The sequence below is a fragment of the Branchiostoma lanceolatum genome, chromosome 13, assembly GCF_035083965.1.
Source record: "Branchiostoma lanceolatum isolate klBraLanc5 chromosome 13, klBraLanc5.hap2, whole genome shotgun sequence".
Classification (NCBI taxonomy): domain Eukaryota; kingdom Metazoa; phylum Chordata; class Leptocardii; order Amphioxiformes; family Branchiostomatidae; genus Branchiostoma; species Branchiostoma lanceolatum.
Window position 1 is genome coordinate 17,855,226 of NC_089734.1, and position 15,534 is coordinate 17,870,759.

At 39.6% G+C, this 15,534-nt stretch overlaps 1 long non-coding RNA gene across 1 annotated transcript; it reads right to left on the reverse strand.

Annotated features, from left to right (window-relative positions):
- Positions 1–352: 352 nt before the first annotated feature.
- On the reverse strand, positions 353–4,414 carry LOC136447959 (uncharacterized). The gene is made up of 4 exons (XR_010757806.1): positions 4,270–4,414; positions 3,810–3,955; positions 987–1,107; positions 353–638 (listed from the first exon to the last, which is right to left on the reverse strand). It is a non-coding gene; the product is annotated as an uncharacterized lncRNA (long non-coding RNA).
- Positions 4,415–15,534: the final 11,120 nt, after the last annotated feature.

Below are 15,534 nucleotides of genomic sequence, written 5' to 3' on the forward strand. Positions count from 1 at the left end.
ACGATCCTTACTGAAGGTCTCTGTTGCTCTTTTGACCTAAACTTCCTTGCCTTTGAAATCTCTTGTCTTTCTACTGTCTTACTCTGCTGACACAACATTGATTACTTTATCGCTTCGCTGCAGTCCACTTTAACAAACGAATACCCGTCAAAGATGTCAAAGAATAACAATTATGGCACAACAATAGCAGACTAATTTTACAGTACCGTTGCAAATTCGGTAAGGAGTTGCACTGAAACTTCTTGGACATTATGTGACGGAGTAAAATGTTACTGTTACTTCTTATTGCAATTGCATACACATTTGAATGGTGTTTCCATTATTCGTACATTCGGTTTGATTTGAGCTGTCATCGGCGAGGTTAACACTTGTATTTTCTTTGATATACATGCAAAATCAGCCACTAAAAGTCGCACAATAAAATAAACAATAGTATAGACAATACATCTTCGTTTAGATCAAATGACGTGGACAACATGTGCACGTCAGCGTGTGAATTCTCTAAATCGTGTCAGCTTTTCTCTGGCTGTAACAGCGCAATCATTTGGCTGCACACGGCTCTGATGCTGGTCAGGCATCCCCTGTGGCCTTCCTCCCTCATGTTCTTGGCGACTGTAGAAGTAGATGGTTGATCAGTTCTGTGGAGAATTCGAACATAAATATTGATGATATTGTATCTTGGGACAAAGCAAACGTTTTGATGAACCTTCGTGGTCTGAGAGAGTTAAGTAAATTAATGTTAAAATTTCTACGGTTTAAAGAAAATACTACAATCTGATTTAGTACACGTATATGACACACTAACTTACTCTTCTTATATTATGTATGGCAAGCTGGAGGCAAAAATGTAATAATTCATGTCAAATAGGTTTCTATAGTTGATAATTGACCTTTCCAACGATGTTGTCACATGAGCCGTTTTAAAAATAATTTTAACAAAAGTCAAAATCTGATTAACAACAAACAATATAAGAAAATCTCTTCACCTTCCTGTACTTCCTTTGACATCTTTCACCCCATGCCAGCCAGCTGTGAGGGATCAGACATCTGAAGCTGGTACACAGCTTGTATTTATTCCTACCAGTTTCCACCAAGGTCTGCTGCATGCTGTGACGGAAGGAAACATATATTAGGAATATCCAGTATAGTTGAGCAGGTATGAGCAGCTGGGAAATATAAAGCTATCATCTGACTGACGAATATGACGAATATGATCTGCAACATGATCTGCTACGATGGTATCGCTACCAATCATCATCCGAATTGTTCTAAATGGCATTTATCAAAAATTGGCCGCGGACAGAACAAAGCCCGTTGGCTCTTTATCGAAAAGTACGATTGAGAGGAAACATAACATTAGAACCGTTTATAATAATGCATATATAAACATTTAGAACTTGTCCATGACTGAGTAAACAAACTGCTTGTAAGGTCACCGCTATTTTGACTTTCCTGTGATAACACTTAACAGTGACAGCATATCCCCAGTAGTTATTTTTGCTGTCTGAAAGACTGACCGGCAGGGTCATGGCTGGTGACCCACACTCAGCCGCGACTTTAAAGTAAACTGTCAGTTCTAGAAACCTGTTACCTAATGCTGAATCAGCTGCGTTCTCTTGACGATGCAAATTTACAGACATGAGGATCAGGATCCTTAAACAAGGCTGACCTCAAGGGTTGTGTCAACAGGTATAGGGATATCTCAAAAGTGACATTTCAATGAACTGTATGACATTGGGTCACACAGTTTGACGACTGAATTAGAGAAGATATTTGATATCCTATGTGTATCTCTCCGTCTGGATTACACGTGACAACATTTACGGATCATGATCAGAAGAGGAATATAGATGATCATATAGTATGACTCATGTAAATTAGTTTTGTCGTTTTTTTCTTAATACCATGTCCTCCAGATGATTTATGTTACACATGTTTTGGGACAGAAATACAGGGACATGAACAACAAGGGGTTAACTAAATACGTGTAATTCTTCTCATTAAAGTGACAAGTTTAAAACTTAAATACCGGCTGTTTTACACATGCCCGTCTGTAAATACTCTAAGGGACAGCTACTTAACCCGGGGTACCAGGTTCAACATACAAACATCTCTACTGCTTCCGCCCGCCTGGCGTCGCCATAGCAACCTTGCAGACGACAGTAACCTTACCGCGACAGGTCGCTCTAAGGAGGATGTGGGGCATGGATGTAAATACTTGCGTGGAATGGATCCGTCTAGCTTACTGTCGCCGAAGGTCATGGTGAGAATTTCAAACTATTTTGCTTAAAAAGAAACTACGCAACTGTCGATCATGGCAAACAAAGTTACGCACACTTGCCAAGTCGGAACTATCAAAGACATGTTCAGTGGAAACTCTCGGTGTGCGGGGAATAGTGCATATGCTATATACAAATCGGCACGGGGGATACCTGATCTATCTTCTTGTCACAGCTCAACGGGACACACCTGATAAATTAATTTCAAAGGTCATTCATAATGTGATCGATTATACCTGTGCCTTCAGCTTTTTGAAATAAGTTTTAACATGGGAATAGGAGGCGATGTTCTAAATCAGCGTTACTGATACAGGGCGGGGTTAACTTGCTCTTTATAAACAATGGAAAATAAAAAGTGCCACTAGTCGAAGTGGGGCATTTGAAGTTTTCAACATTCGGTGTTACTTTCGCTATTTTCTCAAACAACACAGATTGATGATTTGGTTTATTTCATATCATTAAAAAGTATCACAGTTTCGCAGTGCACGCGACGTGTGCACTGAATTGAACTGGGACTAGATTGCGCCAGAAACCACCCCGGACACGCGTTCGCCTCAATGGGTTACTCACTTTAATATAGCGGCAAGAAAATATAGCGGTTTGGGGAAAATGGAGTAGGTCACGGTACTTAATTCTAACAGTGGGAACAAACATTACTGTCTCAAACATTAGTGATGAAAAATTTGCAGTGATAACATTTTAGCTGTTGACTAATGACCGTTAAACCAGCTAAAATTAAGTTCCAGTTGACAAACAAGAATTACGGTATTGATATATACATATATGTTGCAAGTTGATATTAAACAATACATCAAATGAAAGGTAAGGTTGGGGGAATCATCACATAAATTTATGACGGATTGTTGGATGATCATTGACTATTCCATGATCACAGGGCTTTCGTAAAAGTTATAGTTTGTATGTATGTATAGATAAAGTTCACCTTACGAAAGTCGCTGTACTTTTGTTGTGTCAATAAAGATTGTTGTATAACCCGGCCATCAATCAAGTCTACCGACAGAACAATACGCTTTATCTTTGAAACGAATAGATCTTGCAGACATAATTCATGTAATGATTTGCCATACGATCCGATATTATACTACGTATACCCCAAAACCACTGGGGTGGCGACCCTACTGCGACCTAAAAACTGGAGGTGGCGACCTCACTGCGACCTTAGATTTGACAGAACGCTCACTGAATTTCATTGATTATTATAAACGAGTAATTTTACGCCTTGTGTATTTTGTTGTCCTTTCAGTCAGACATCTACATTCTGCATGATATCCCAAGCATGAAGTCAATGATTACACAAATCCAACTTAGGTCGCAGCACAGTCGCAGCGCGATCGCCGTCTAGTTGAATGGGGGCCTTAGTGCGATCGCCGTACGACTGTAAATACAGAATATAGTTTCTCAATTCTTAAAATTCAGCACCAGGTTGATTTGTATTCTTAACTCTGCTGCATGTTCAAAAACAGAAGAGCTTCAGCCAATCGTTTGCCAAAAAGGTAGGTTTCTGCTTACCCTGCTATTCATAGTTCCTCCAAGACCCAGTAACACCGCGAGCGTGTGTGGATTGTATTCTGCGGCGGTTTACCTTCGCGGTGTCGGCCCTGCCGCCCAGGTTCAGGTTCGTCGCTTGCTTCTGGGAGAGTGGGCCGTCTCTAGACCTGTCAAACATATTTATACGGACATCAACTTTTTTTTACATTTTGGGAGTGGTTACACAACTGAACTGACCAATCAGTTATATGATCTAGAGATGCAATGTTAATATTCAAAACAGTTTAAGACGAAACAACACTGAGGTCGAGGTCACGCCATGTAGTGAAAGTAGACTACATGTGACGTCAGCGACAAAATGAACAGTAAGGGTAACAAACAAGACATACGTACTCTTACTAGAAACTCTAGGCTCTACCAAAGTACAATTCGTTCTTATAGCCAGGTAGTATATAGATAGAAATGGAAAGGGTTCACACACCTTTTCTGTATCCATTCGCATCTTCGTTTTGATCAACACTGCTGCACCAGAAACCAGCCACCAAATAACCAAATTGAAAAGGGTTCTTTGTTCCCACTTCTCTGTGACCTTGTGCCTGTAATTGGCAGCCTGGCCCTGTTTCAAGGACAGTCTGCTTGCGGCGGCACATGGGAAGTTAACTGATACCTATTCTGTCTGGACATGTTTGGGTCAACAGTACAGGAGTCGGTGGCCTTGGAATGCACACGCCAATGTACTGCGTCAGAGTGTAACCGAAGAAATGCATGTTTATGTGTGTGTAATATCTTTATTTTCATGCTTAAAGATTATGACGTATACATGGCAAGAGTGACGGACCAAGGGTTACGGTGACGGATTAAGGTTTATGGTGACGGATTAAGGGCAAGGGTATCGGACTAAGGGCTATGGTGACAGATTAAGGGTTATGGTGACGGATTAAGTACTATGGTGACGGGATAAGGGGAAAGGTTGAGGGACTAAAGGCTTTCCTGACAGATTAAAGATTGTTATGACGTATACAGGGCAAGACTGACGAATCAAGGGTTACGGTGACGTATTAAGGGTTATGGGGATGGATCATTGACTATTGTGATTGATTAAATGTATCGAATTAAGGGTTATGTTGTCGGATTAAGGGTTATGGTGACGGATTAAGGGTAAGGATGACAGATTAAGGGAAAGGGTGACGGATTATGGTCTCTGATGGTGGATTTAAGGACACGCTGATGGATAAAGGTTTGTGGTGATGGATAATGGGTTGTGGTGACGGATTAAGTGCTATGTTGAGGGGATTAAGGGCAACGCTAACGGATTAAAGACTTTCCTGACGGATTAAAGATTATCATGACGTATTAAGAGCAAGAGTGACGTATTTAGGGTTGTGGGAACGGATTAAGGATTATTGGGTCGCATTATTGGCTATGGTGACGGATTAACGGCAACGGTGAAGTATATATATATTTAGGACTTTCGTGACGGATTAAGGCTTATGGTGACGGAGTAAGGGCTAGGATGATGGATTAAGGGTTACAGTGATGGATTAATGATAAGGATGACGGATTAAGAGAAAGGGTGACGGATTAGGGTCTCCGATGGCGGATTAAAGGATACGCTTGACGGCTAAAGGTTTATGGTAACGGATTAAGGGAAAGAGTCATGGATTAAAGCCTATGGTGACGTATTAAGGGTTGTGGTGAAAGATTAAGTGCTATGTTGAGGGGATTAAGGGCAACGCTGACGGATTAAAGACTTTCCTGACGGATTAAAGATTATCATGACGTATTAAGGGCAAAAGTGACGTATTAAGGGTTGTGGGGACGCATTAATGAATATGAGGTCGGATTACTGACTATGGTGACGGATTAACGACAACAGTGAGGTATTTAAAACTTTCGTGACGGATTAAGGCTGATGGTGACGGAGTAAGGGCTACGGTGACGGATTAAGGGTTACAATGATGTATTAATGATAATGATGATGACCGATTAAGAGAAAGGGTGACAGAATATGGTCTGTGCTGTCGGATTAAGGGTCATGGCGACAGATTAAGAGTAAGGATGTTCATGTACCACCGGAAGATTTCGTTCTCCCAAGGGGGTGGCTTTTACAAAACAGTCCATTTCAAAACAGTCATTTCTTGCAAGGGGAGGGAGATGAAGTGAATTATGCTGTATTTCAACTACTTACTTAGAAATGTTACCTTTCCCCCACATAAGTTACCCTAAAACGCAAACCTGTTAATATTTGCTGAAGCAGCTAATATTTATCTCTAGTTTATGGTGATGATTTTGAGCTGGTTTTCTTCATAATCAAAATCAATTATCTTGCAGTTGGAGCTTGAATGGAGTGTCTGGGGTGAAGATATATGCCCCAAGTCACTTAGACCAGCTTTGTGTAGTACCTTACCAGAGGGAATCCAAGACGATGAAATAGAACTGTTTTTGCCAGCAGATACCATGGGAGCAGGCTTGTACTTGGTACAGGTATGTCAATGACGGCACTTATGTAAATCTGTCTTTCAATACAAGAAAATCAATCTAACAATGGAAAAGCTTTCCTGGTTTATGAGAATCCTTAATTAAGCCAAAGAGCCAGAGGACATGACTTCAATCTTTATGAGGACAGTGGCTTGCATTTAGGTAAAAGGTAACTTCTTACAGGCGTTCTGGTAACCGAGTCATACCGGTTTACGTTTAGCAGCGGTAGGATACACAAGATATTGTGAAGTTGGAATTGGTCCACTAAGGGGTTTTTGTACAATGATATACTCCCAACGTGAGTCGAACAGCGCCTTAAGTTTGAAACACAAGAAAGGCAAAACACTGTAATCTGTGGGTCGAAACATTATTAGTCAAATAGACCACGATATTGACCGATGTGGATATGTAGCTTTTCTTCTAGTCATATATATTCAAATTTTCCTTTTGACTACATTTACCTTTCTAAAACTCAATACTGTGTTTTTTAACAATACGTATGTATTTTTTACACTTTTAGTTACGAGTTACCATGAGGTTCAATGGAAACGTCTCTATTTCTACTGCGCAGACGTGGATAGAGTTTTCCCGCCGGTCGGTTGTCGCCACAGTAGGCAGCAGCCTGAGAACGGTGCCGGCCACCGGGGCCATTCTGGTGGATGCTGGGATGTCCTATGACCCAGAAGGAGTGCTTGACAGCGCCGCATTTACATACGACTGGGCATGTCGAGTGCTAGACTTGCGTAAGTCCTGATGAACTGTGTTTGCGTTTTGTACTTCTAGGACAGACCCGCCTTAAACCACGCGTTCGCTTACAAATGTTGCCTTTGCAGACGATTTTTTAATTTCGGACCCCTTGTAAGACGTGTTGGCGCTTAACTTTTACTTTATTTATATTTTTTATTAAATCCAATGTTGAATTCACATTTGAATGCTGGCTAGCATGATTATAGCCAGGACTATTCAAAAGGTAACAACGAAAAAAAAAACACCATAGAAAATAAACAATGACATTGCATTAATCTCTAGAGGGTGTAAAGCGTATGTAAAACACTGCGCACATTTATCATAAACACAAAAATGCAGTCATAAGTTGTGCCTTTTTCCATGGTTAGAAGTCAACGAAGAAGAAATGCGTGACAAATCATAACATGACGTTTTGCATACAATTACAGCACCGCCACAAGATGTAACCACAGTCAACCTAGCTCGATGTAAGGCCACAGCGATGGCGAGTTCTTCTGCCGCTGGCTCACCTGACATGGTCATAGATGGGGACCCGGGAACGTGCTTGTTCGAACTGGATCAAGTTGTGAATGAATGGTGGATGGTGGATCTGAGTCATCCATACCCGATTGACAGGTGTGTTCTGAAGATAGAATTAAAAAAAGAATGATTTTTTCCTCGTTCAATCACAAACAACCATACCTGGTTGATATTCTAAAATTTTAACTGGATTAATTACTAAGTTTGCTTTTACCAGAACCGTCATGTTACTATAATATGCAACATCTCTTATTGTCCACGTTTTTTTTAGCTGTTTGGTATCGAGTAAAAGATTCTAATAAATGTCATATCATGTCGAATTCTGCATGAAATCAGACTAAAATGCACGTTGCTTTATCATCAATATTATGATATATGTAATATTATATCAATTTGAAGTTAAGTCCTAGTGTAAAATATACAGTTATAGTTATATATCACGTCAAATCATTAGAAGATATTTCTTTATTCATCTGTACTCTTTATTCAATCTCTACCCATTGTTGACCATTTTCACCAGGATCATGATATACCGTCGAGCTGACTACCACTGGGAATCTCTGAATCCTTTTGACGTGTACATGGGAAATTCTCCCCAGATAACGGCAAACACCTTGGTGGCTGGAGGTTTAGCTTTCACCCAATCCCAATCAGACATGACTGTTTCCGGCCGTGGTACACTTGCTCAGTACGTCGGCCTCCTCACGACCACAGCAGATCATAGGAAATTTATTTGCGAGGTTGAAGTGTTTGCTAATGACCTGACATATTTGGGTAAGTGCTCAAGAAAGGTACAAAAGACTATTAACCGGCCAATAATTTTCATTAATCTAGCAATGTATCAACTTGTCCATCATTTTTACCGCTTCCTATCATTATTCAATTGAAAGGATTCCAATATTTTCCGACCCGTGCTCATCGCACGATTACGTAAAATTACGTTATAGGACGTCTACATCACAGCCGCCTATAAGTTTGCATGTGTATTATATGACTGTCATCATAAAGGCAAATTTTCAAGACAGCTTTCGGTCTTAGATTGCCAGCATGGTGACCAATCCCTACGTTTTAATGACCATTGACGCTGTTGCTCCATTCACTGCAGATTGTTGCCACGTAGTTGGGCAGCAGAAGAACGGTACAGACCCGGGACAGCTCCTGTACGAGCCGACGACTGATTTCCCAGTTCGTACCTTGGGTGCCGTTGTGAACATCAGCGTCCAAGTGCGTCCTGAAAACTCAACGACCTATCAAGAAGTGTATACAGTTGTTCACGTGGTGACGACCGAGAGCAGTCCAGGTTTAACGCTTGAGTAAGCACATTCCTTTCATTTACTCATGTGTATTGATTATATCTGAATCACCTCGGAAAGCGCGTTATGACTTTGGTACGTGTGTTTTGGTGTTTTCGTGTTTCAGTTATTGTGAAAAGCGTAAAGAAACTGGATGGAATGTTGTAACTGCTGGTGAAATAAAAAATGGACACCTTAAAGGTTAAAAAAACGTCATATCAGCAGTGAGCATAACGTCTCTTCAGGTCGAAAATTGTAGCAAAAAATTTCACCTGTTAATTAGTCACCTTTCGCCATTGTTTGAAGCGTGAGTATTTTGTTCACCGTCGAGCTGACCAGTAATTTGACATTTTCCCTAGGTGTGAGGCAAACTGCGACCCCGGTAACACGCTACATGTAGCACCACTGGAGCTGCACACAGAGTCCGACATCCTCGGGACGACGGAGTTTGCTTTGACGGAATATCCGGCCGGCTTTCTGCTCCAAGATTGGACTTTGTCCAAAAATGCATCAGATATACGTTTAAAGGTTCCAAGTGACGTATTAAAGGTATGGCTTGTAGATTATTGTGTCCAATTAAGTACAGCTTTACCTGTATAAACTTTGTAGTATCTCAAAATTCTAGGAAAGAATTTTTTTTTGCGCTTTGTTAATATATTTTGGTGTACAGTCGTATCCACATAGTTGTAAAACTGAAAATTTCGGAGCCATGTGAAATGGAAGTGAACTAACCTCCTCCCTTGAACTATTTAAAAACGGCCTCGGCCGAAGAGTGTATGTTGTGCATACTGTCATGTTAAATAAAGGTTGAAAAACAAACAATTAAACAAACAAAAAACTAAGTAATGTAATGATTCAAACCAACTTGTATCTATTTAAGTTTTGTCTGATGAGATGATCTGGTTCCAGGTGGAGGGTTTCTACACCATCCGACTGACTGACGTGTTCGGTGATCTTACGAGGATATCAGAGTGGCGATTTCATGTCTATAACAATCCTGAACCGACATCGGCAGAAAATGGCGACTTCTCAACTGTGTGCGCTCTTCTCCCAGCTGGTGGAGTCTCTTTACTCGACTTATTCTGCGTACAATGTGAAGGTGCGGGGCTTACTAACAACTCTCAAGTATTCTCTCAGTCCATTTGTTTTAAGGTCAAATAGATTTCGATAGCCTGTACTATCGATAGATGTTAGCAATATATTATTGTACTTTTACATCTGTAGCTTTACTAAGGACACAGCCACCCGTTCATGGATTTTCACTTGTTCTCGAAAAAAAATCGCTCCCCTTCGGAGCTTGTCAATATGTTAAAAATACCAAACTAGAAGGACAATATTTGCGAGCAGGTACAGCATATTTTACTCCCTCATCCCTCCCCATCTAAATATGGACTACCCTCCCTTCCCAATCTAGCCTTTGCAGAAATAAACCATCCAAAAGTTACAGCCAATAATTGAACTTTCCATAATTGGATTATCGCAAAATCACCCAGGAGGACCTGTGATCTGTGGTTTGAAACTGTCTTTCAAACCTTGATAGAATGATTATAAAGGCCTCTATAAAATTTGAAAGTAAAGTCCAAGGTTTTTTTTTAACCCTTATGACAAGAAGACAAAAAATATATCTAAAAATATTTCCATCTACTATACCGTACAGAGTTTACGGATCCGTTGGGCCCTATTCAGACAGAAGTGACGTTGGAACTCGTACCAAACGTAAACGACCTGGCGACAGTGAAGTTCCCTGGAGACATCCCTGCTACCGACAGAAGAATCGTCCGGCCACCACTTCGCTTTTGGGTTAGCGTTGGCATGTTTATTTTCTGAATATTTTTTACGCTTGCTGCCATTTTATTTAAATCAAAATATACATAAGGACAGGATAACCTGTTAACCCGAAAGCATTAAATTTAGAATTATTAGATCATTCAGACAATGGAAAGTAATGTCATGGATCAATGTTTCTATTCCTAAATATCCATACCACTTACAAAAATGTACTGATAAGCTGTAAGAAGAACAGGACCCTCCCTTCATTAACCAGCGTATTTACTAAGATACACTTCCTCCCAAGAGATATTCGGCACTTATAAATCATTACCATAGCTTGCCCAGAGCATGAGGTATCATAACCGGAAAATCCGCTTAAGTACCATAGCAAGACGCAAGGTAGCCAAAAATCTAATCATCAAAGTCTACAAACCTAATAGCAAGACAATTACCCCTGACATTCTCGAGTTAGTGTGTTAACACACACACACACACACACACACACACACACACACACACACACACACACAAACACAAACACAAACACATACAAACACACACACACACACAGTCACATGCACCTTCTTAGTAAAGTTAACAGCCAAAAACTATATACTTTCTAAAGCAGTTGTTACTGATCCTTCCAGGTTCCTTATACATCTTTGTTTGACCTGTCGCCCGGCACTGCGATCGTTCACATCCGTGTGTTATCTGCAGATGGAAGGTTCATCGAGTTTGATCTGCCGTCAATTGAGGTTTGGATACCCATCGATTGTTGTTTTATATCAAGTCTGTACGCTTTCTTTCTCTGTGCTGTAAAAGTGATAACGAGAAGTAGTTTGACTGAAAATAGTTCAATTTGTTATTACATATATCATTACATTGCTGGAATCTTCTTGCAGATCAATCCCCCAAGTATCTCTCAGTTCGAAGGATACATGGATGGCTACATGACATATCCCAACGGCACAATCTTCACATTTCTCAGATTAGGATATCAACAAAGAGCTTACACAGGAGCCGTTATTTCTTCTTATGTGGCAAAAATCTTAGCGCACAACGGAGACGACACAACAGAGGTACAGCACATGTTTTAATAATCAATAAATCATCAAATGAAAATAAAATTAACATATTATATCGGTGGTATATGTGCCATGAAATATTTCATGCACAAGCCAATATAGTGGTTGTCATATACATAAGTGAATTTACATCTCTAATCACCCTACCAGCCTACTGAATTTTATGATGATCCATTCACAACATCTTGAGTTATTTTATTATCCTTACCCCTTACTCTTAGGTTCAGAGTTAAGCAGTGCAATTCCAAACGTTGACAGTACTTACGTCATCGCCACTTAGGCAGAATATATAATATGTGTTAACATGTTTACACCATTTACTGCAGATAATGGGCATGATGTTAGAGAAAATGTCGAAGGTGCCGATAGAAAACAGATATGGGATTAGGGGTGTGGCTCTTTCCGTTGTCATGCTCACAGACGTCCCTGAACTGGTATCGGGAAAGTCCCAGGTTAGTAAATTGAATTTTAGTGAGTTCTGCAATCTCATCTATTATTTCATAAATATAGACTCCGTTCTCTAAAAGTTCCCTGTAACTGTACGTTATGAAGTAAGTCAAAATTCTCCCCACAGAAATTTTTTGCCGTATGGCATCTAAAGATTCCAATATGAGCTTGATTGAAATGGTAGCAAAAGCAAGGAACTTCTTCCTGTAATTACAAATGACCAAGTTTTTTTGGCACCGGTATAATGGTTAAAACATTTTGGGTCTTTGACGGAGACCTAATAAAAATGACAATTACATGTCTTTATTTGGGTGCAGAAACTCTGCGCTTACCATTTGGCTTGTTTGTCACAGGTATTAGCTATCAACATTTTGAAATCTGCATTCCACAAAACAAAAGATCTTTCAAGAAACCTTACAACATTGCCTGTGGAGGAGGTGAACAGATTGACAGCGGTGATGTTCACAGGTAAGTTTTGAAAACAATTATTTAGAAAATATCTGGGTCCCAAGCTTGAGTATGTAGCTACCGCTTTTTCAGCCCGTTGTTGGTTTAAACGGAATTGCATAACAGCTTTGGTTTGGTACTTATTTTGTCCTGTGCAGCATTTCAATTATGTTTCATGCTTACCATCAATTGAATGCAATCAATATAGTTGTCGTTTCGTCTATATTCAACCAACTCTGTTCCTATAAATCAGTCTTAGAGTTATTCACAGAGTATCATGTAGAGATAACACTTAGTTTATCACAGGTTTGCACTGTCTGAATGCTATCGTGCTAAATTTCAATTTGACGACTTTTTCCCCAAAAATCTGTTGGCTGATATATTACTTCACATTTCTTAGCTAACCCGATTCTGACCGGGGGTGGTTTTTAACCCTATTCGGCCCCCCTCATAACTTCTGAACGGTATGATTTATCATTCCCAAATTTGTAGGGAGTGATGTTCATGTTAAGTTTTATAATTGCTAGAATTTAAGTGACGTAATGACGTAATATGACGTAATAATGACGTCATTGATGTGATGATTCTATTGGCTAAATAGGGTATTTCCGTAGTATCTAAATGTATTAAACAAAATAGTATGCATTGTTGATTTTAAGGTATACCAAGACATATTACGTTAATGGTAACTACGTTGACGTCAAATGACGTCATTAAATGACGTCACGTGTCGTTAGCGACCCCTTGGGATCCGCCATCTTGGATCGGCCATTTTAAAATTTTCAAAAATACTTTTTTCCACTAATGACCCCCAAAAACACTAAAGATAGACTAGAAACGTTATTCTAAATGTTTCTGGTAAAGAAAATGCCACGAAGTGACGATTTTTAAAGCCAAAAAGCCTGTTGATACCTAAAATAGTGTAATGGTCCGCCATCTTGGATTTTGGCCGATTACGTTATCAAGTTAGCATGAATTATGAATATTAAATCATGAAAGTTACAACTAAATACATATGATGCTATACATGTAGGAAGACTAGTGTGGTTAGGCAAGAAAACCTAAGAAATATCATTGTTTTAAAAAAATCAGTGATTTTTGCATACAATGCCCTTCAGAAACCCGTTGCCATGGCAACACGAAAAATGATAAACTTATATTTTTATCATAATTTTGTTGCCAACAAAATTTTAGGAAAAGTCACCAAGTTTGGTTGTCCTAGCATATGTCGTTCGGCAGTTATACAATGTCAAAGTTGGCGCGGGCACTTTTAGCCCCTCCTCCCCCAGTCTGGATTGGGTTAAAGCCTGTGACAACTTTCGTGTCGCGTTCCTCAAGAACTGCTAACACTAGAACGGCCAAAGTTGAGGACCTTTACTAAAATCTACTTGACAACAATTTTACATTCATGCAAGTTCCAAATTTTGCGTGTTGCCATGGCAACGTGTTTCTGACAGACCTATTTTACAAAATTCGCTAATTTCAAGTTTAACAGCGTAGTTTTAATGCTTTTTCTAAACCACACCTAGTTTCTGACACCAATGACATCATATGTAATTCAATGTGATTCTCATGATTCAATATTCATGAATGATGCTAAGTTGATCACGCAATTGGTCAAAGTCCAAGTTGGGCAACAATATCAAAGCTTTGTTATAAACAGACTATTGTCCCTCCTATCAGTCACTACCTGGTATTTTTTTACCAAAAAAAATTAGATAAATGCTATTGACAACACAAGTATTAGCAGATATTATTAGTATTCTGCTATTCACCCTCCTTGTTGAAATTTTGTCGCATACCTTTTAGCTTGATTGGGAGTACCTATTTTTAGTAAGTAGACTGTTCTAGCCAATACCATCACATAAATGACGTTATAGCTACGTCATAATACGTCATTATGACACTCAAGTTGTCACATTAGATACATTTCACCTCTACATCATCCTCTGGGAATTTGCCGGTCAAAAGATAGGTAGTTTAATTAAGAGTTACAGGCGGAGGGCCTCAAAAGCCCACCTGCCCGGCCCCAGGATGTCCAAAATAGCCCGGTTTGAATTGAGTTAAACTTGTACTCTAACACATAGGAGTTGTGAACGTGTTCAGAGCATCACACTTCATGGCTCACATGGAGCATCAAGGCGGAGATTTCTACACAACAAACCTGAAAAACGTTAGTAATCATAGATGTGTTCAACGCTGCATGCCTGAAGCAAACGGCTTTACGAATATATATGGCTGTTATTTTGCTTTTTTACTATGCCAATCATACAAAGTCATGGTGGCCCAACGACCCAACAAGAGGTCAGGGGATAGTTGACGTAAGGTGCTCATATAAAAATTGCTTTCATTTGCTCCACATTTGTGTTAAACCTTTGATATTGCAATTCAGCAGCTGCATAAGGGGTAAACGTTTAAATTTCTCAAGGTCTTCATATTTTCAATTATTGAATACAATAGAGAAGTAGCGCTTCAAACAGCACGTGCAGGTAATAGCAATCTATCAAAATGTTTTATTTTCTCGACAGAATCAAGAAGCTACCACCGTTGGATTTCAATGTCTGGACATTATGGATGATACTTACCTTAATCACCTGTTCCCTGAGTATCCAAATAGACAGCTTTTCGCAGACATATCAATGCCTCAGGTACAGTCACTCGTTTATACATTATACTACACAGTTCATGTTTTACATCATTTATGAATAGTGACAACGACCAAAACATTAATAACGGGACACAAATAGTGTGTTGTTACAATCATTTTGTCTTCATCACTACAAATTCGTCGGAAGGGATGCAAATTCTGTCACTGAGATATTACAATGTCTTCTCACTGCCCTAAACTCACTATAAAAGAAACATCTGAACATAGTTTCAAGCTTACTTGATTCACAATGAATATACAGAGGAAGGAATACACGCCGTTGGCTCACGCTCGTACCCAGCGCCGCGAAGAAG